The sequence below is a fragment of the Equus quagga genome, chromosome 21, assembly GCF_021613505.1.
Source record: "Equus quagga isolate Etosha38 chromosome 21, UCLA_HA_Equagga_1.0, whole genome shotgun sequence".
Taxonomy (NCBI): domain Eukaryota; kingdom Metazoa; phylum Chordata; class Mammalia; order Perissodactyla; family Equidae; genus Equus; species Equus quagga.
In genome coordinates this window covers 32,239,507-32,262,665 of record NC_060287.1, presented here as the reverse complement: position 1 = coordinate 32,262,665, position 23,159 = coordinate 32,239,507, and the positions used below count along the sequence as shown (strand labels likewise).

The 23,159-nt window shown below is 46.6% G+C and overlaps 1 protein-coding gene across 1 annotated transcript in view; it reads left to right on the top strand.

Annotated features, from left to right (window-relative positions):
• Nucleotides 1–23,159, top strand: part of LOC124231264 (claudin-14) — a 61,345-nt gene that overhangs the window by 19,751 nt on the left and 18,435 nt on the right. Inside the window, exon 2 of the mRNA XM_046647950.1 lies at nt 2,876–3,013. The gene's annotated coding sequence lies outside the window, so the exon portion shown is untranslated. The remainder of the gene's footprint in view (nt 1–2,875; nt 3,014–23,159) is intronic.

Genomic DNA, 23,159 nt, shown 5'->3' with positions numbered 1-23,159 from the left:
TGATTCAGTGGCCCAATAATGTCTTTAAGGACTCAGTTTTTTCCATCTTTCTACCAGCATTCTCAGGGTCTGGCTTGGTCCCCAGGGTAGCTCCCTAAGACACAAGATGGCTGCCACACTGCCAGCAATCGCATCCAGATGCTGAGATATCCAGTAGCAGGAAGAAGAGGTGCTTTATCTTCTTCATTCTTCTCTTTAAGAGCAAAGAAGCCTTACCCAGCAGCCCCCTGGACATCCCCTTAAATCTCACTGGCCCTGACTGTATCACATGATCAGCTCAAGGAATCACTGCACAGGGATGGGCGCACTCTGATTTCACGTTTTCTCCAGGTGTCTCCTGAGACACTTGTACCCATTCCTGAGCAAAACTGGGCTCTGAAGACAAGGAGAAACAGAAGTTGCAAAGTTTGTGAGACCGGCACCCTTACCTTTGGGGTCACCCCTTGGTACCTATCATGTACTTACTTCGTTGTTGTATTTTTCACTTTTTTCCTTTTTCACATAAGAAATACATAAATATTTTCTGGCTCTAAATAATTTATTCAGTACAGACGTATATGCAGTAAAAACATGTCCTTCACCGCCCTCCCCAACCTCACTTCCCTCCCTAGAGGGAGCCTCTGTCTCTGTCGTGGTGTGTCCTCTTCCTGTCCCCTTTATGCATGTGCATATAGGCACATGTTCATACACACACAGATGCTTCACTTTCATTTTGACATAGATGGCATCTTGTTTTGCTGCTGGCACTTCTCTTCTTAGCTCTCAGTACTTACAGATCCATTTCATTCACTTTAATGGCTGAACATTATCCCATAGGGTGGATATTCCATTGCCTTGCATTTTAACTAGCTTCTCAATCTTGTGCCTCATCCCCCTAGCTAGGTTATAAACATCCTGAGGGCATACTTTTCTTTCTATCTCCAAGCACTTAATACGATATTTTCCTACAAAGGGAAAGTCAATTACTAGTTATTGATCGGAGAGGTCCTCTCTCCCCTGGCCCCATAAGCGTTGTCTTAGCACTTCTGACTGCCTGAGGTGGAGCCATTCTCTGAGCCAGTGGAAGGCACACAGCACCATAGTCTGTCAATTTGTCACTCTTTTGTGTATTGACAAGAGTGAGAAGTCAATCTACTAGCAAGAGATAGGTGATAACTTCCCACTGTTCCTTTGGCGATGTTTTCTGGGTTCAAGATGGCACACCATCTTGGTGTCCCTGAGCAGGTTGTCACTCCAGAGTACTGGCTACTTGCAAAGTTATACATTATCTCGTTGTTCGACTCAGAAAGGACCATCGGGGCAGAGTTATTAACAGCCTGTGCTTCCTGGAGAACCGTTTCAAGGGCTACTAATGGTGTTCACAGACTATTGAGCTGGAACAGTTATCCATATGCTTAGACACACACTTAATGACCCTTTCCAGGTTTCTTGAGGCAGTCACAACTGCATAGAATAGATTACAACTGGAGGTCTTCTAGACCCTTTTAGTGGTGAGAAATTCCTTCAATACGAGGCTATCATCTCAAAACAGACCAACCAAATCTGGGGCTGGGATGCAGTTTTCAGGGCAATCACTCTTCAAGCAGATGTTGGCGATCAGACCTGCTGATAGCATCAATGAATATCATCTCAGGCCTTGGTGGGGCTCCTTGTACTTCTGAATCTGCTGAGCTTCCTGTAGTAGCCAAAGCAATTACCATTGTGAAGGAGCAAAGAAACAGAACACATGTCTCCCAGATGTGCTCTTTGCATTGGGGAGGACTCTCGAAATTTGGGCCCTAACAGGAAATCTGGAACGATGAAAAGAAATCAAACAATAGGAATAAGATTGAAATTAGCTTATGTCCCTCAGCTGATAACACACAAGGGGAAACTTTTTGATCAATCATTTTAATTAATATTGATTACAAAAACACTGGTCCCTACTACTAAGAAGTCTACAATTGAATTGGGGAAATATAGCATCCGCATAGGAAGGATTGGAGTACGATACCAGACAATGCGGGATCAAGACTAAGTAAATGCCTATTATGGGTTCAGAGGGAGAATCCATTGAGATGGCAATGCTGTGCTTCCAAACAGGGCTGATAATCTGCCTTGACACATCCTGAAAAGACTGAGCCTGACCACGCCTGCTCACTTATATAAAAACACAAGCACTTGTCTTTGGGACCCAGCCTGAATTGCTTTGCTGACTTGCGTACCACCGTTTGTGTCTTCATTTGTAGAGGTTGGAGGGTTCCCAACCTGCCTCCCTGTGTTTCTACCACTTCCCTTACCTTGAAATAACCATGACCATGACCACTGAAGACCTTGATTACTCTTCTCGCCTCACCTACACCCACCCCCTCACCCTAATTTGTTGAGAAAAATATTGCCGGCTGATAGAGAAGATAGAATCAGGAGAAAACCTAGATACCTCTTGTTAAAAAGGGTTAAGAGGGTTCATAGTAAGTAGGTTGGAACCCAACTTGATGGATTTGGCTGGGGGTTACCATACAGGCCCCACCCCTGTGCCCTGGTACCCATGTCCCCAACATTCTAGGTGGGTGTTTCTGTAGACAAATATTTTTTCAGGCCAACATTGGATTATATGGCTGCAGCCCTGGGATTTAAAAGGGAAAGATGAAACCTTCACAGCACCTTAGAGTTTTCTTGCAAGGGGAGTTTTCTCTACAGAATGTTTTGTTTTAACTGGTAATTAAAGATGGGCAAAACACTCCTGGAGAAATAGGTTTTCCTCCTCTCCAAGCCCCTTTCTCCAAGAGAAACAGGCCAAGGCAGGGCCACAAGGCCCACCCTCCTAACCAGGGCCAACTGCTCCCAATAGTTTATGGTCTGGTCCACTTCAATTTCTCATGTGTTACCTTTCTAGGAGCTGCACGGCCCAGCAATCTGGACACAGGCCAAGGAGTCAAGAACTGTTGACATCCAGGTCTCCACTCTCCCACTGACACCAGCGACCATTCAGCCCCGGCAAACCATATGGCCCCTTGTTTTCCTGATGTATGAGGTGGGTAGAATGCTTTCCCCCTAAAAGAGGACTCCAAGGGATTAATTAGTTAAAATCTGTAAACATGGATCATTATAATTATTATTCCAGTTTCTAGTTAAAAACTGAACTGGCCAAAAGGAAAGAAAAACCTTTGCTTTTCCGGTATTTCCAGTCTGGCTGGTGGGAGACTGTCCCGGGAAGCTCGGTGCTTGCTGGGTCTGGGCCCAGAGCTGTGCTCACCAAATTTGGGGAGGAGGAGGCCAAGAATCCAGTTGAGCCCCAGATATAACTGGGCTCTGGGTGTTTACACCATTTGCTCCAGCAAAGGCTGGACATCTCCCCTGAGACCCAAGGGGACATGTCTACAGTAGGGCCCTAAGCCTTTAAGCTCTTTGGGGATTGACAGGCTGTGTAGGTGACTGGTAAACTGCCTTTTGGTTTCTAATGTGTCAATCTAAAACCAGTGCGTCTTCCTCAGGAGAACCTCTGGATTTCTGACGTTGTTAGAGAAAATGTCTGTATACTAGGAGGGGCCCCCACCTCAACAGTGACTCTTTCCCCACCATATTTATCTTCTTCGTAGCAGCCCCTCTATAGACACCTCAGCCAACACACCACAGCTCCCCTTCTCTAGGTCTAAAAAAATCCCATCCCATCCCAACTTCTGCTTCCATGTGCAAAGCATCCCTTCCACTTACCGACCCTTCTCAATAATTTAGCCCAAAGACAGACCACGGGCAACTCTCTCTGCCGGGTTCCGGTCTGAGTGTCCGCCTCTTCCCAAGACGGCCGACACCGGCAATGCCCTTCACGGAAGGCAGCTGTCTCCACCCACAGGGCAGGGCCTCCTCCTGCTCCACCAAGAAAGTCAGGACATAACACCGTAAGCAGAACAGCCATGCCCAGGGCCAGATGGAGACAGGATAATAATTTGACACTGTTTAAACGGTGGTTGTAAAATATTTGCTCAATATTTACTTAGAGGAAAGACTTAGTGCTCTAAATAAACAAAGGAAGGTCCTGGAAGGGGGAAAGGGCCCCAGAGGGTGGCCTCAGCCTCTCCCCCACCTCCAGAAAATTCATTTCTGGCCCCAAATGTGCCGCCTCCTCTCAGCAAAACAAAAGCAACACAGTTAAGGGCACCTTCCTGTCTCAGAAGGCAATGTCCTGGAGCAGCTCCCTCGGAACCCCTCCTTCCAGGCCCTGTTCACTATTCCTTCGCTCTCCTCGCTCTTTCCGCTGAGGGCAAGTTCTGGAAAAGACTCCTGTCTCTCTAACTTGCTACTGTTTTCCGCAATGTTGCAGCCATTCACCTGGCCCACCCTGTTTAAAAGGAAATGTAGCTTCTTTCCAAATGCACTTGGAGGCGTAAGGACTCTGGTCTTCCTGTAAGGGGGCTCTGTGCCTGCATCCCCCCTGCCCACCACTCCTGGCTCCCCGGGCCCCCCAACGTATCTGTCAGATGGGCCATGATGTAGGAGGTGCACAGAAGTTAAGAGGGATTGCCCTTTGGGTCTTTATTTTCTTTCTTTTTCTTTAAAAAATTTTTTTAAACAGTGATTTGGTCCAAGCCTACATTTTAAACATAGAGAATTAACTAATTCCTTGCAGAACACGCTCAACTCCAGCTAACACTGAAAATACTCATTACCAAGAGTGTTTATAGTGCAGTGTGCTGTGCTGAAGGCCCCAAAATGGACAGGGAGCCTCCCTCCCCAGCTCTCATCCTCTGTGGGTACAGACTGCGATGTGTGTGAGTGTATATACATATATATGTATATGTATTCATATGGATGGATGGATATGGTAATTACATACAACTTTCAAAAAAAGGTTTTCCGAAACCAATGGTATCCTAATGAATTGGCACTGAGCAGGGGAGAATGAAACAGGAAATGTGTGTGTCCAATTTGTTAAAGTTAACAGCACTACTGGTAGCCAAGACACTCACTCTATTTATGAAGCAGGGCCAGGCAACCCTTCTTTTATTTAAGTAACCAACCCCAAACCCCTTTCTGCCCATTCCATTTCTACAGAGTAATTAAATACTCAGGCGGTTGCCTCTGGGTTTTCTCACCTAGTGATGGCTGTGATCTCTGGAAGCCTGGGGTCCCTTGCCACACGTTCCACTGGGTTTTATAGGGTCCCCCGAGCCTGGTATGGCCTGTTACTATAAATATTCACCAGCTATGGATGAACGCAATCTAGGAGTTGTGGTTTTTTCTTTGTTGATGTTTCTTGACTTTAGAGCATGACCCTGTTTTGTGCAACCCCTCATTTCAGATTGTATCTTTGGCTGACTGATATTTGTTGCCATTGCTTGTACCTCTTGATTCTCTGCAACAGGCCCTTTGTTCCATATTAAATTAATGCATATTTTTACTTTAAAAAAAAGTACAGAAGGATGTGATGTTAAAAATGAAAGTCCTGGGGCCGGCCCGGTGGTGTAGTGGTTAAGTTCGTGTACTCCGCTTAGGTGGCCCTGGGTTCATGGGTTCAGATCTGGGGCGCAGACCTGTGTACTGCTCATCAAGCCATGCTGTGGCGGTGATCCACATACAAAATGGAGGAAGGTTGGGAACAGATGTTAGCTCAGAGCCAATCTTCCTCACCAAATAAAATAAAATAAAATAAAATAAAATAAAATAAATGAAATACCATCTCCCCTGTCGAGACTCTTAGCTCCACTTCCCAGAGGTGACCCCTGTGGACAGATACAGCTTTCGGGAGTGTTCTGTGCCTGATCAAAGTGCGTATTCTCCTTTTTGACACGAATAGGATTATACGGTACCCATTGTACTTCACCATGCTTCTATTACTTAAAATTGCGTCTTGGAACTCTTTCCACATCCAGTCTTTCCACTTGTCCAGTACCTGCAGAAGCATTTAATCTTTTAACGGTGCATACTATTCCATTGTGTGGGCTGCCTTAAGTTAACTAGTCTCTTATGGAAGGACATTTAGCTTCTTACTCAGTTTTTTTCTCCCACCGAGTCAATGAGTACTGGATGTTGTATTATGTGTGTCTTTGCTTGTTGTAAGAGTATATCTGTAGGGTGAATTTGTAGCAGAGAAACTGCTGGGTTAAAGAGAATTCACAATTTACATTTTGATAATTATTACCAAATTGCTTTCCAAAAGGTACCAACAGTAGCATAGTGCAACAGGGCATTTTTTAGAGAAGCCAAAGTGCCCATTTAGTTATCCGTAAATGGAAATCCGTGGTGCTTTTAGCATCCCTTCCATCAAAGTCAGCTGATTCGGGCTGGATGGAGCCAGGAACGAATTTAACTATGGACTTCTCTCTGTGTTTCTCTTCTGAAGCTAAATATATAAGATTTGAGCGATTCTGAGTGGTTTTGTATTTTCTTTTCACTGCAGCCACCTGAGTCCCTCTTGTTGCAAGGTCAGTTTTAGGCTTGCTTTTGTGTGTGTGCTCTGGACAAGGGGAGCAGCTCGGGGGTGACAGGGCGAGGTCTCTGGGCCTCTTCAGAGCTAGGGGTGCTTCTAGGGTGAGCTACCGACTGCAGGCTCAGAGGCTGGGGCTCCCCGAGCTGTGTTGTTCTTAGAATTTCTTTTTACCTCTCCAGTCATCCTGTCCTTCACCATCCGAGTGCCCCTGTTCTTTGGCCCTTTTCTGCCTGTATTGTCCAGTAGAAAATTTTCAAGAGGTTCAAGAGGGACGTCATTCCAGGGTTGCCCCCTCTGCAGCTCAGGGTGGGAGCGTCTCCCAAGGTGTCTGGCATGAAAAACTACTTTTAAGAAAAATTTCTAAAACCTGTTATGGACCGATACTTTTGTAAAATACTGGAAATACCGCATTACTAGAAAAAGGAAATAAGAAATAAAGACAAACAAAATACAAACCTAATTTCTTTTTACTAGATTCAACAGACATAAAATTACTTTGTTATTTGGCTATGAAGGTTTTGAAATATTTTCTCTCTTTCTGTTCTCATCTCATTGGAGATGGGGACAGTTTGAGTAGCATTGCTCTAAGCGTGTCTCCAGAAGCTTCTACAGGCTTCGTTTCCGCCCTAAGGCTTCTATCATTTTGCTGGGAGAGCGATTCTCATTAAACAGGGGAAGTCGTCCAGGTTTCAGCCGTGGAGGCCGGGGGTCAATCCCCAAGGTTAACACTGGGCTTGGGTTGAAGTCGGGGCCCTGTGCCATTGACCCTGCTCCCCCCTCCCCTCAGCTCTTCCTGTCGTGGGAAGCAGTAACGCATGTATGTGGGGTATCGTGATCTGTTGTCTTCACATCAGAAAATATCATATTCTTTCCTTCAGGTTTTACTTTTTATTTGATTTAAGTCAAACATCAACCTTCCTCTTACTTTCTCTTCTCTATAGCCCACTGCAGACAAGCAAAATGGGAACCCTGGAGTTGTGGATAAAAGGGAAGCAATAGTACCTTTTCTATCAAGCCATTAAAACTTTTCAATTCATTTTTTAAATAATTTTACATTTTGTGAGCTAATTCAGATAGGTCTTAATACAAGGAAAATAACGAGCAACAACCCCTCAAAATGTGAGATGTTTAAGTTTTTTTGTCTTTAAAAGGGGTGGATATTTCATTTTTAAATACTTGGAAAAAGTTGGTTTTCAGAGTGCCTTTGGGAACCTGAAATAGCAGGTCACAGCGGCATCTAGTGGAAATTAGTGGTATAACAGTTGGAGTAGACGGCAGAAAAATTAAAATACTGTAATTTTGAAGTAGTGCGTTTCATCAATTATAAGAGAGATTTTTTCCTGTTTTAAACATTTTTTTAATTCAAATTTGGCTTGTAATATATGGCATGTCGTAGTTTAATTAAATTTTTTTCTTTCTCAGTGATACTTCATCTTGCAATTGATGACATCTTAGTTTCAAAATATGATTTGTCATATGAAACTTCATATGATGTTCATTGTTATCCTTTCTTTCAGTAATATTTGTTGAGCATATACTTTGTATCTGTAACGTAGTGACTTATTGTGTGTATTATACTCGTTCCATGTATTTTTATTGCATTATGTTCAAAACTCTCAATTGTAATGCATAATGTAGATCTTTCTCCTTTGTGATACATTAATGCACTGATATTACTCAGGACTAATTCCATGAATTTAAAAATGCTCATTGCCTAGGCCCACTAGTTCTCAACGCTGGCTGCATTAGAATCACCTGCAGAGTTTTCTAAACTGCACCCGGCCAGACCACGCTCCTCAGACATCTGATCTAATTGGTCCAGGGGGTGGGGCCCACACATGAGGAATTTTTACAAGCTCCACAAGCTTCAAAATTCTAATGTTCAGCCTGGGCAGAGAACTTTCTCCTTCATTCGAGTCAGATGCTTTCAAGATTATACAGATTTTGGGGGCCCGGTGGCGTAGCCATTAAGTTCACATGGTCCGCTTCTCGGCAGCCCGGGGTTCACTGGTTTGGATCCTGAGTGCAGACATAGTACTGCTTGGCAACAGCCATGCTGTGCTAGGTGTTCCACGTATAAGGTAGAGGAAGATGGGCACGGATGTTAGCTCAGGGCCAGTCTTCCTCAGCAAAAAGAGGAGGATTCGCAGTAGTTAGCTCAGGGCTAATCTTCCTCAAAAAAAAAAAAAGATTATATAGATTTTTTAATAGTTGAGAAATATTTGGTATTTTGTTTTATAGCAAACAACTCGTTTCTTATAGCTATCATAATTATGAATGCAAAGGAACTCTACTTATTAAAGCAATAACAGGTAACACTGAAACCCTGATATTCTAGAAAAAGTAATTCCTAAAGACGTCATCATTTAGTGTGTCATCAATAACGGGCAACTTGCATTGGGTTCCTACACGCTCATTCGCACAGCATTATTTGAAGGGAACACCACAATGAGATCAGGAATGCTGATGAAGTGTGGAACAGTAGCTATAAAATTTACGAGATGTCACAGTCATTCATATATCTTTAACACACCATAACCCTCTCAAGTAATGTCTACCCACTAAGGAAAAAAAAAATATCTAAGATATCATTTCCTTGGAATATTCTTTTCTTGGCTCAGAGTGAACTCTCCGAATTCCAACACCGACCCCTAAGCACACCACAAGGATGGCATCACTGCTCCTGACCTTCTGGCTGGTGCAGTAGTAGAATGTGATACCACATCAGACCTCGACAGGGATAAGAATAGTATTTCATGGGAGACAGCTTGGAGAAGAAAGGACCGTGTGCATTTCTGGGCCCTCCCACTCGCTAACTTCGTGATCTTGTACAAGCTACTGAACCCCTCAAAGCTTTTGTTCCCCAAGATGCAAGCTTGGGATAACACCAGCAACTCCAGCTCTCGCAGGTGTGAGGGTTAACGTACGTAAACACAGAACACGTAATGGGCAGCCGATACAGTAGCAATTACGGCTGCTCACAGTAGTTTCTTCTTACTGCTTTTAGCTCATCGCAAAAAGTCAGAAGACTGAGTTTTCCAGCATATTCAAGGCAGAATAATACCATTAACACCTTCCTGCCTCGTCCAGCCTCTACAAACTGTGGTGTGCAAGGCCCAGGCATTGGATACGTGTTTAAACAATAGCTCAGCCCCTTCGGGGTTCCTTGGATTTAATTAATAACCGGGTTTTTTAAATTCATAGGACTCTTTCTTCTATCCAGTATTCTCTCATGGCAAAATAACAAAGTCCTAAAATATTCCCACTTCAATCTTCCTCCTTCCACCATAAACAACCCCTACCAGGGGCTGGCTGGGAGCCTGCTACGTGGCCCTTCAGAGAGAACCACGGGTCCATTAACTAAGGCCCAGGCTGCTGATAAGAAAGGTTAACAGAGCCTGCAATCGCGATCGCTCCATCGCAATGGTGACCCTATGGGTATGGGGCAGGAGGACTGTGCCCATGTCAACACAGCAGAAAACAGAGAAGAGAAACGGTAAGAAGGGAATCTTCAAGTAGGAAATTGGGGAGTTCCTGGGCCCATTCCCTAAAACCCATAAGTTCCAGTTTAGTTTTACTGGTTCACCCTCAAATGTCCCAGATTCCACCCAACACCCATGCCTTTGAGCATCACCCTCCCTGGGTAGGATGACAGTGGCCATATCCCAAAGGTCCTAAAGGATGTTAAACTGTTTCTACCACTTACACTAGAGAATCTCAATCATGCTTTTCACTTTTGTACAAAAGAAATGTGCTATGGACAGAATCTCCCACTAATAATGTATTTTAATGTCCTGCAGATATGTCAGTATAAACCAGCAACTGTCCTTGATTTTCATTTTGCTCATATAAACTGGGTAGATATGCCTAATAGAAATAGAGGCTAGACTTAGGTGACATCTTTCAGTTAAACCTTTGCTCCTTCCTTCTTCAAAGCAAAGAAAGAAGCTCCAGGCTGAGGTAGGTCATCTCCAAGCAGACAGCATTCACATCGCTGAGGAGATGGGCGCTGAATTGCAATCCCTGCTCCCCATTTATCAGCTGGGTCGCCCTGGGCTACTCACTTCACTTCTCTGCATTTGTTTTCTCATCGTTAAATGGGATCTAATAGTATCCACTATGTAGAGTTTTGCGCAGGTTAAATGAAATGATGTAAATGGAATAGCTGGCTCAGGGATGGCAGTTATTATTAACATGTAATGTGGCATCTATTTGAAACTTGAGAGTAAACATCAAAAGGGATCAGCAGTTTACTATTGAAAGTTAGTTGAATTTTTAAAAAGAAAGGAAAATATGTAAGCAAAACAGAGCTTAAAAAATAGAATACATCTCTTTCTTGAGAAAGAATCCTTTAGACGCTATTGTCGGGCAGGCAGAGGTTAGACGTGTCACCCAGCCCAAGGCATCAATAAGAGGGCTGCAGTGACAGGTCGGGGGCTGCAAAGTTTGAGGCAGCCTGCTGGCCAGTCTGACCTCGGGTTAGCGCCAGGCCAAGAAGGCAGGGATGGGGAAGCGCGATTCAGCCCTCTCAATCTTTCATTTCGTTTGGCTACCCCCCAATTCCTGTTAGACATGGTGTTGGGCTCCTGAATATGGGGCCGTGTGCTAACTTGCAATAAATAGACTAAAAAGGGGGAGCTTTGCAGCTAAGCCAAGTCAAACAGCACTGAGAAAACCTATCCTGAGTTGCCCTGAGGTGTTTCCAAAAGCAAAGCAAACATTATAAATGAACAGCATGCTCTAATCCCCGCCTCCAGGGAAACCAGCAGGGAAAGACAGGTAGACTCTGTTTGCTGCTGGGGCAGGCTTCTGGGCTTAGCACTGCCCACGGGGTCACTCCAGAGACCCCCCCCCAGATTCTCCCCACTGGCCCCTGATTTTGTGAGAATGTCGCTCTGCATCGGGAGACCAAGCAGCATCTGCATCGGGAGACCAAGCAGCCGTCGAAGCAATTGATCACCCAGGAAGCAATAAATCATTCTGGCTTTGCTCTCGCTGGCTCTACGAGCTATAAGAAGTCACTAGTTTGTCTTCGGCTCTGCAAGCGCATCTAAAATCAATATTTATTGTCTCCATGTCTAGATCTGTGCTTCTCAACTGTACCACGCATGGAATCACCCGGGTTGGGGCCGGGGCTGACACAGAGTCACGATTCCCAGACCCGCCTCCTGATGTCCAGATTCAGTAGTCTGGGTCGCGGCTCTGGAACCTACACTTTAACGAGAAACCCTGCAATGCTGAACGAGGCAGACCACAGGCCGTCCTTTAGAAACTCCAGTCACATATAAAACAACCCAATTCTAACCCCAATCTTGTTGTATTAACATCCTAAACCAACTCAATCCTTAATCAGAAATTCTCTGTCGGAATCCAGGGCCAAAAAGCAAAATGGCTACACTTGTGCACATTATAAGTGAAAACTTATTGAGTGTCCTCAGTCTTTGGATTGTGTCACGGGGGCAGAAGCACAGATAGGTCACGGTCTTGGCCTTCCACAAGCCCAAACTCGAGCCGAGGAGATGGCTTGTCAGTGCAACACCAGCGAACTGGAGAGGTAGCGAGTAACTCAGGGATGGAGGGGTTCCACCACACGGTTGCTCTCAGGTGCTAGAAACAAAGGATATCGGAGTGGCTCATAGTGCTTGGGAAAGACCATGGGGAATCCCATTCAACGGAATGAGCATGAACTGAGACCTACTGCGTGCCAGCACAGCGCCCGGTGGACAGTAGCTGCACTGTGAGGAGGATGATGGGCAGGCTGGAAGGGAGCAGGAGAGCAGTCTGACTGGGGCATGGCGGGCTGAGGGCAGAGAGGGGCAGGGGCTGGGATGTGGGGCAGGTGGGAACCACTTGCATAATAGGATGATCCAGGCTATGGGGTGGGGAGAGGTGTTGGAAATTCAGGTAGAGGAGTTTAGACTTGATTAAATAGGCAAAGGACAAATGGATTTCTTAGTAGAAGCATAATATTAAAAGAAGGGTTTCTTCTGGATCAGAAGAGAAAACTGCTGGGACAGGCACAGTCAGAGAGGAGATGAGCTGCCAGGCTAGGGTCTTCCATGATGAATTCCATGGAATTCCATGGCTTGAGTTCCATGGATTTCAGTGTCAGTGGAGAATGCGGGTATACTGGGTTGAATAGTGTCCCCCTCCCCAAATTCATGTCCTTCCTGGAACCTCAGAATGTGCCCTTATTTGGAAATAGAGCCATTGCAGATGTAATTAGTAGAGTTAAGATGAGTTCATACCGGAGTAAGGTGGACTCTTCATCCAGTATGACTGGTGTCCTTATAAGAAGAGGAGAAAAGACACATAGACACAGAGCGATGATGACAGAGGCAGAGATTGGGGTGATGTGTCTGCAACCCGAGGAATGCCAAGGATTGTGGGCAACCACCAGAAGCTAGGAGACAGGCATGGACAGATTCTCCCTGTGAACCCGCAAGAAGGAACCAACCTTGCCAACACCTAGATTTTGGATGTCCTGCCTCCTAGTCTGTGGGAGAATGAAGAAAAGAAGATGAGGCCAGGTCTCTAGGGAGTGAAGGATGGCAGGGCAATGACAAAGAGTCCACTGCGGGGGGGGGGGGGGGGGGGGCGTGGCACGGAGCCCAGGGAGCCCAGGAGGCATCAGCTCTCCGTCCAACAGTGTCCAGAAGACAGAGTTAAGTCCTCGGAGGAGGAACCTGGTAGACACAGCAGCTCCCCCGCTCTGCACTCCCTGCACATCTTCTGATCCCCTCGTCCACATATTTATTTCCTAAACAGGTATCACAGTAGCCACATGCTTAGTAAAGGTTTCTGAGCCTCCTCCGGAAATTAAAGGATTTTTCTGGTTATTAAATTCATACCAAATGATTGTTAAGTGGGCCTCGTTTTTCCATTTCGGTATTGGGTTGTTTCAAAGAGAAGACACAATGCTCCCATTTTCCTCACTAAATTATAGCCCTGGACTTCCCCTATAAATTCAAAATTGGAGAAAGCTGAAGGCAGAATGGCCCCATTCACACAAAAACTCTAAAGGCTAGTTTCCCATAAGTTGAGCGGTTCATTGGCCCCGAAACCCATGTGTATTATGTCGCTTACTTCTCAAGGCTTACCATCATTGATACCATGTCTCTCTCCCCCTCCCTCAATGAAATTTGCTAAAAGAAACCACACGAAGGTGGTCCTTCTGTAGTATCAGGGCAACTCATGTGCACTGAGACTGTGCAAATTGGAAAAAAGTTGCCTCACCCAGGAGGATGGATTGCAAAAAGACATACCTGTATGGGTGGCCAAGGGAGCCGCTTAGAAGAAATGGAAATGGCCCCACGGGCAGGTAACAAGGCATTGCCGGCCAAGACCCAGTTGGATTTCAGCCCCTACGAGACCCACGTTTGCCTCCGGACAGACACAGCAAGCCGGGTCCCAATTCAGAACCAAAGCTCCTTTGAGCATCCCTTAAGTGGAGCTGAAGGACTCTGCTAAGGGCTGCTCCTACCTTCCTGAAGACTGCTTGTATGCATATGTCTTTTCCTGGATGGAAGAGAAGAAAGCTTTGCCGTCAGTCTCCGTTTTCACCTACCCATCACCTAACACAGTGCTCGGTCGCAGCATCCTCTCACAGTATGTTTGTTGAACTTGAAGGCACGTGTCCAATTTGAGACTTGAAATCCCTCCTTTTATTCAACCAACCTGTCGCCATGCAAGTATTTTTCCCATCGGCTGCTCTACTGGTCTTTAATAGCTACATCCAGACAACGGATGTAAAATAAAATTCTGTGTAGAGGGAAAGGTCAACTTTTAATCCTCCAGCACTGGAGAAAAGGCATTATTATTATTTTATGTTTTTCTTCTCTCCCCGCTCACACTTCTCTGGGCTCACAGAAGCATCCCCTCCCTGTCAACAACGTCACTCTGTGCCGTCACCACGAGGGGCTGAAACTGAAGATTGACCACCATGGAGAGCCATCACTTCCATCCATTTCCTTCCATACAACCTTGAAAGCAGCAAAGGAAATTAAACCACAGCCCTCGTGAGGCCTCCCGGCCGTCGCTCCCCTGGAATAACATCCTACCACTGGCAGCTGATCCGGGGCACGGCTCGTAACTCAGCCCTTGCAGGTGTCTCGAGGCGGTTGGGACCCCGGTGGGGGCAGTTAAGGTGACAGATGTGACCTGCAAGGGGGAACAATGTCTCAGTTACATGGCGATGAAATAAGGAGTGATTTCTCAGCCTCGTTCTGGCTTTCCTCGGCTTAGGTCAGGCCTTTCAGATGATTTGTGCGAAACTTTTGAAGTTCGGTATTTTCACAGCTCGAGCTGGGCCTGCTTGAGTTTGCTGAAAGATAAGAGTTATTGGCGATATGAAACATCGATTTGAAGAGGAGAGAAAAGAAAACAGACTCAGAGCCGCTTCCTGTTGTAAAGCAAAGAAAACCTGTGTTCTCCCTGCCGTCTTTTCCTTCCTTCCCCACTGGGTGGGAGGGAGCCCTGTGTGCACTGTGAGCCTTTGCTATTAGGGCTCCATGTCAGATGATTTAAACTGGGAAGGGGGAGCAAGGGATGCTCCGTGGACGTGTCCCGTGACCTCTTGGGCCCTGAATTCCCCACCTGGTTCTAAATCTGGAGGAATTTTGCCCCCAGGAAAAAGGCTTCTAAATCCTCTTAGACTGAGCGCGGTCCTTCAGAAACGTTGATTTCTGTAACGCAGTGTATTTTAGCTTCCTAGGACTGCTGTAACAAAGTACCACAAATTGGATGATTTAAAACAACTGAAATTTATTCTTTCACAGTTCTGGAGGCTAAAAGTCTGAAATTAAGTTGTCACAGGGTCCTGCTCTCTCTGAAGGTTCTAGGGAAGAATCCTTCCTGCCTCTTCCAGCTTCCAGTCCTTGCCAGCACTCCTCGGCATCCTGTGGCTTGTGGCAGCATCACTCCCATCTCTGCCTCTGTCTTCACATGGTCTTCCCTCTGTCTCCTCTCAGCGACTGTGTCTAAGGACACCAGTCATGTTGGATTGGGACCCACCCATCTGACCTCATTTTACCTTAGTTATCTCTTTAAATACAGTCACATTCTGAGGTCCTGGGGTTAGGGCTTCAACATAGGAATTTTGGGTGGGATGCAGTTCAGCCCATAGCAACCATCCTTCTTCTTTTTTTTTTTTTTTGAGGAAGATTAGCCCTGAGCTAACATCTGCTGCCAATCCTCCTCTTTTTGCTGAAGAAGACTGGCCCTGAGCTAACATCTGTGCCCATCTTCCTCTACTTTATATGTAGGACGCCTGCCACAGCATGCCTTGCTGAGTGGTGCCATGTCCACACCCGGGATCCGAACCAGTGAACCCTGGGCTGCAGAAGCAGAACATGCAAACTTAACCTCTGCACCACCGTGCCAGCCCCATAGCAATCATCCTTCTATGCCACAGTGGTGAGGACTCAGATTCATGTCCACCACTCAGGTGTGCCAAGGCCACAAAGCTTCTCTAGTTCTCTTCCTTGTGAGCCCCTCTCCCACGGTAGCAGAGGGGACTTTAATTTGTCATTAATATTATCTCCGCCCTCTCTGGTTGAAACAATCACCTTTGATGGAACAGGCTCCATTAGGAAAATATTTATCGGTAGAGTTCAACTCTTATCAGAGCTGTTTCTCTCTCCCCACCCTTATATCCAAGATGGCAGCCAGTGCGCTGGGAAGTTCATGGTCCTCATGGAGGCGGGGACAGGTCTGCTGGCCTTCTCCAGTCCCTGCCCTGGCCTCTTCTGCCAGGAAGCTGTGCTGGTCCTGGTGAGCGTGCCTACTGGCAGTCACTCAGGGATGTGTGGGCTGGGTATGCCTTTTGGGCACCCAACTGATGTCCCTGCTAAAGACAAGGGACTGAGGGCATAGGCTTGGGGGCTTTCAACGTGCAACCAAGCCAATGTGGAGACCCCCCAAGGTCTGATGGTATGCCCACTCCATCCCTGGCCAAGGTGGGCTCCTTGCAGCCATTGGCTCCCAGCCAGACTCCTGGCTGCATGCTGGTGCTTCTGGGACATGTGAGGGTCCCTAGGTCCCCTCTGTGCTGCAGAGGAGATGAAGACACTCCAGATTCCTGACTTGAGATCATCCATCCCACTTTCCTGCAACCACACTGTGCTCCCCAACACCCAAGCACCCCCATGTTGGGAAATGGTAGTCTCCTCCAAGGATTCCAAACAGGGAGCAGAAGAAAACCCCATTTGCTTTGGGCTCCCCCCAGAACATTCGATGTGGGGGAGATTGGGGCAAATGTATGTGACGACTGGCTTCCCCTTCCTCAGCATTCCTTTTCGTCCTTATCCACCAGGGCTGGAAGAATTGCGCTTCCCCCATTCCTCATGGCAGAAACTTGCGTGTAATGTCCTGAGTTTTCTGGATTATAAGAACCTCAGAGAGCAAATCTCCAGGCCTGAATCTTTATACGGTAATACAAGCTAAAGGAATTTTGAAAATTCTCTCTCGCCAATGCTTGGCTTTCAAGAACACTGTCTTTCTGAAAATATAACAACCTATATTGGATAAAAGAAGCCAAAACCTAGTTTTTCTTGCTCTTTCTCCTCCATGCCTCGCCTCCTGGGGCAGCCAGAAGGGCAGCCCTCTCTAATCACATATCCCCAACTCAGCTGGGACTTTTAGGGGGACCTGCCTCTCTGTGGAGCTGACCTGAGACCAAGAGTTTGGGACACAGGCCCCTTCTCAGAGCCTCTTACCAGCTGCTCACTCCAGGGCTGCCCTCTTTCTTCCTTGAGCCCAGGAGAGTCTCCATGTCTCCCCAGGTGGCAGGAAAGCAAACCAAAAATCTGGCTCCACAAGGATTCTTTCAAGATCAGTTTTGTCCTTCTCCTGGACTTCAACTCCTAACTTTATTAAAGGCCAAGAATTTGACCAAGTCCTTGCTCTAATATGCCCCATCTCTCCCAGCCTAAACAGCTCCCAGCCAGAAAGGGGGCTGTATGAGTTTCCGGTGGCTGCCATAATAAATCCTCACAAACCAGGAGGCCAGAGGTCCAAAATCAAGGTGTCATCAGGGCCATGTTCCCTGAAGGCTCCGGAGGCTGTAGGGGAGGGTCCTTCCTTGCTTCTTCCAGCCTCCAGTAGCTCCTGGTGCTCCTTGGCTGGTGGCTGCATCACCCCCATCATGGCCTTGTCTTCACATGACCTTCTTTCCTGTGTTTCTCCTCTTTTCCAAAAGGACACCAGCCATTAGATTTAGGGCCACCCTAATCTACTAGGACCTCAATTTCATTACATCTACAAAGACCTTTTTTCCAAATAAGGTCACATTCTGAGGTTCCAGGTGGACATGAGTTGTGGGGGAGACACTATTCAACCTACTGCAGGGGCTCATGGGTTAATGCTCCGTCATAATATTCTTACTCCCATAGTAATGGGTGCTCCGAAGACAGTGGTGCCTGCTCCTCCTCACCCATCCTCCCCACATTTACCATATTTATTTGAAAGCTCTATGTGTTTTCATATAGCCTTACACATACCTTCAGAAGTCGGCAGCTCCTGCCGACAACAGCCTGCAGCCTTTGCTCCGGGCTCACCCACACTCTGCCTTTCCGAAACAGCCCTCCCCCGTCCCTGATCTTTTATGACCATTTACTTATTTGTTTATACCCCTTCTTATTCCAAAAAGGATTTCAGGCAGATGCCTTTTATTACTGGGCTAAATGAACACAGCAAAATCCTGTAGCAGATACAGTCTTCTCCGCAAACATAAATTTCCATGAAACCAACATGAAAAAACCCAAAAGCACTTGGAAATGAAAATGATCGTGTTAAGCTTGACATTGGGCTCCCTTTCATAGTTTCGTTGACTCGCTGAAACAGATTCCATTCCTTGCATTCTGCTTTCGCAAGCTTTGTGTGTTCCTCCTTGTTCTCTGGTTAACCTCTTTATGGGCGCTGCCTCTGGATGAGAAGAGAGACTCCAGATTGTTAGGAGCTGAAGATAGTGATAAAAGTGCCTTGTTTTACGCCACGAACCTTAGAAAGGTGATTGTGAGTGAAGTTCTTTAGGACATCTGGGGAACCCTAGTTCATGGACCAGAAATGTACCCTGCAGTCCATGTGACCCTAATTGGTTTGCTCAGGGGAGCCACTGACCAATGTTTTGCAAAAATGGAGAAGGGCATGCAGCCGCCTGATTTAACGATGGAAAGGAAGGTCTTTTTCGGGCTCGAAGTTATTCTCCTTTTTACCTTATTGACAGAGAATTAGAAAGCTTTGGCTTTGCTGCTGCCAAAAGTCATTTCAAGAAAAAATGTGTATGTGGGTGTGTGTGTATGCATGTGTGCATGTGTCCATGTGCACACACGTGTGCATGCGTGTGTATGAAGGGGAGGGAGGCAGAAAGCAGAGGTGGAGGGGAGAGCACAAACCAGCATCGCTCCACGCGTATCAAATTGAATCTTCAGCGTTTCCCTCGCCCTTTGGAAAACGGCCTGAAGGTGTCTGAGCATGTCTCATCCAACTGCTATCTGATCTGGGCCATCCGAGCTATTTTGAAGGTATTTCAAGCTAGGACCCAGCAAAGTTATCCTGGGCCCTCAGCTGCAGTGGACAGAAACCAGGATTGGAAGTGGAGAAAAGACCTTTCAGAAAGTTGTGCTTGTGGGGCTGGCCCCGTGGCTGAGTGGTTAAGTTCGTGCGCTCCACTGCAGGCAGCCCAGTGTTTCGTTGGTTCGAATCCTGGCTGCGGACATGGCGCTGCTCATCTAAACCACGCTGAGGCAGCGTCCCACATGCCACAACTAGAAGGACCCACAACGAAGAATATACAACTATGTACTGGGGGGCTTTGGGGAGAAAAAGGAAAAAATAAAATCTTTTAAAAAGAAAAAAAAGAAAGTTGCGCTTGAGACCCACAGTTCATCCAGTGAATCCTGAGTGCTCAGTGCCTATTTGTGGATCTCCACCCTCAACCCACTTGCTCATAACAAGCGCCCTTTCTGACAGCTGGAGGGAGGCTTGGCCACTCTGGGCCAGCAGCCTGTGGAGGAAAGAACTTGGGGCTTGGACAGGAGGCCCAGGGCAAGCTGTGAGGACTGGACAAGATGCCTGCTCATGATAACAGCTGCCTCACAGAGTCATCCCTAAGAATAAACAACAGTCAACGTAGACGCACTTAGTAAATTACAGGGCGTGAGGCACCCAAGGTGTGACATTTGGCGTCAGTAGACCTTCTACGTGTTGAGGGGATCGCGATCAGGAGGAGCCCAGATGGGTTAGGCTTTTGTCCAGAACAGCAGGTGGATGAGCTGGCAGTCTTCTCCCGCCCCACCTGACGCTGTGCTGCCCACCAGGTCCTGCAACAGGCTACGCGGCTGCCTCTTTGTGTGATAGCCGGGCCTGCCCACACCAGGCCGAGTGGCCTTCCCCAGGATCTGGACTTGGCACTTGGCTTTCAGAATTAGCTAGAACAGAGACAGGAGGAAAGCTTTATTTCGATTAGTATCTGAGAAAATTTATTCCAATGGAACTCCTTACACATAAACTAATAGACAGGTACAAGACCACACTGGATGGGCCGGCCCAACTCAGAGTGCCTCATATCAGATCAGTATGTTCTCTCTTTATATATACGTACGTGTGTGTGTGTGTATCGCGGTAAAATACACAGAACATAAAACTTACCATTTTAACCATTTTTAAGTGTACAGCTCATTGCACTGAGTACATTCACACTGTTATGCAACCATCACCGCCATCCATCTCCACAACTTTTTCATCATCCCAAACTGTGTCTATGTCCCTGTGAAACACTAACTCTCCATCCCACTTCCCCCAGCCCCTGGTGACCACCATTCTATTTTCTGTCTCTTTGAATCTGACTACTCGAGGCATCTTATATAAGTAGATCATATAATATTTGACTCTTGTGACTGCTTATTTCACTTAGCGTAATGCCTTCAAGGTTCGTCCATGTTGTAGCATGTGTCAGAATGTCATTCCTTTTTGAGGCTGAGTAATATTCCATTGCATGGATAGCCCACATTTTGCTTATCCATTTATGGTTCAATGGATATTTGTGTTGTTTCCACGTTTTGGCTATGGTGAAAAATGCTGCTATGAACATGGGTGTTCAAAAATGTGTTTGAGTCCCCACTTTCAATTCTTTTGATCTCTTTATATTTTAAGACATAATTTTTTGGCTGTCACTTATCAGATGATCCCTGGGCACCTTGGTTGGGAAGTTACTGGTATCCATCTCATCCAAAGGTTAACTCTTCCTGTGTCCAGAATACAAAAGGGCAGTCAGCAAATACAGGATCATGTCAAAACGGCTGTTGCTGAGATTGTTGTCAGCTAAATTATGGGCACCAGATAAATAAAAGTGAGGTCATATTTCACAAATGTGTTGTTTGAATTTCAGAAACTTCTCATTTAAACCAACTGACCAGCATTAGCCTGCATATTTATGCACTGACAGCACCAAAGGAGCCCAAGCTGAACTGAGACATACCTAGCCCTGGAGAATGAAAACATAAACAGGAACCTATTTAATTCATGTCCCCACTGGTCTCCTCTATTAAACACCTTTGCCATCAGTTAACCTGTCTATTCTCTATTTGGAAATATCCTTGCTAAGTAAAATTCTATCTGACTGTCTAAGCAGACTATGAAGCGCTATTAACCTTAGTTATTTGGGAAGGATCATCGCAAGAAACAGGCAAATATTATAATTCATAGTCGATGGGAAATGAGGGGTTCTCCCACAGTAGGCTGAGTGGTTTCTGGACAGTTACTTGGTTTGCCTTTATTGTCACTCTGTTGTCACTTATCTCAGGATGAGAGGGTATCCCAAGGCGGCCAAAGGGGCAGCTTCAGAAAACAAAACAAAGCATCAGATTAGGAAGGCATCTTGCTTTTGCTTTGTATTCGGAAATGAACTTGACTTCTGCGGTTACTGTGTAGCATCCTTCACTCTATGGATTTAACCTGTATTCAAGTATCATTGTTGACAGATGAGATTTTCCCGGTCCTAATGAAAATCACAGCCTCACGCCACATAATAGAAATAGTAATAAGTAACTAGTGAGCCACTAATTGTTATGGGTTGAATTCTGTCCCCCCCAAAAGATATGTTCAAGTCCTAAGCCTGGTACCTGTAAATGTGACCTTATTTGGAAATAGGATCTTTGCGAATGGAATCAAGTTAAGATGAGGTCATGGGGGAGGAGGGGCTAATCCAATATGACTGGGGTCCTTATAAGAGGAAAATGCCATGTGAAGAGAGAGGCACACAGGGATGAGGCCATGTGACAACAGAGGCAGAGACTGGAGTGAGGCAGCTGCAAGACAAGGACACCAAGGGTTGACGGCCACCACCACAGGCTGGAGGAGGCCAGGAAGGATTCCACAGAGGGAGCACAGCCCTGCCGACACCTTGATTTTGGACTTCTGGCCTCTGGAGACAATCACTTTCTGTTCTCTTAAGCCACCTGGTTTGTGGTACGTTGTTACAGCAGCCCCAGGAAGCTGATACGCTGGCCAAGTTTTGAGACTATTTACTTAGTGAAAAGTAGTATCCTCTAAGTCTGATTTTGCAATTCATTCTTCATCTCAGAAACGATGATCCTAAACCCCCAAATATGGGGCTTTCCAATCCAAAACCTAATGGACATTCATATGTAAACGACCAGATTCTCTCCTTCTTCCTACCTCACTTATCTTTGGGGCCGTTCCATGGTATTTTCCTAAAGAAAGTATCATTTTCCCAAAACAGCCCAGGGCCCCCAATTCTAAATCCTCAGACTGTGTTCGGGCAAGGGTGGTCTGGCTTGCCCCCACCTTCCTCCACCCTGGTGGGTCAGCAACTTCTGAGCCCTCCTCAGTGAAGAGACGAGACTGCCCATCCTGCAATGGATATGTCCCCCTCAGCCCGTTGCAGGGCGACAATGGCTCTGAGGTTGGTTGGTTGGTTGGTTGGTTGGTGCAGTTGGGCTGCTCCTGGCTTCTCGTCCCACCTAAGCCAACAGCAGGCAGGGAAGGAGTCTTCTCCATCAAGATGGTCCCTCCCCAGTTAATGCCGTCATCAATGCCAGGACCCCGAAAGGTCCCAAGCCCCCAGACCAGCACCTTAGCAATGTGGCACCCACAACAACTCTCTCCAGAAAGGAGTGATGAAAACTCTCCTTCAGTGATCCCTGTGATGGACAAGGCACCATCCATCAACTCCTTCAACCAGACCCTTACCAAACCCTGAGCCCCCTATTGCTTTAACCAAAATGGGGGCTCCCTTTCCAAGGATGACCCATGCTCCCTAGTTGCCGTGAGCAGAGAAGAATCCCCTTCTCCTTCACTGTCTGGCTCCAAAGATGCTCAGAAGGGACAGCTGCCTTGAGCTCTGCTCTCTGGACCTCACATGACCTCTAGACCTCCCTGGACACTGACACTGGGACCCCAGACAAAGGGTTAGGCACACTTCGAGGCCCAGCCAGCAGTTCCTGGGAAGATGGGTCCATGGTTTGAAAGTGAGTGATGTGTCTGTGCTCACGGTGAAGCCCCAGGGCTATGAGATGCAAAGCTCGTACAGGACTCAGCTCCTTCCATGGGTCCTCTGATCCCTGCTGAGATGGAGGCAGACCTGAATCAGAAACGATTCCGCCTGTCATCACGGGCCGGTAGCTGATGCTGAGCTGTGAGGGCTGCAGCAGGGTTCAGGCAGAGCCTGCAGCAGGCAGCTCATTTCAGAGATGTGATATCCACAGTGATATGAGCCCAGACACTGAGGCCAATC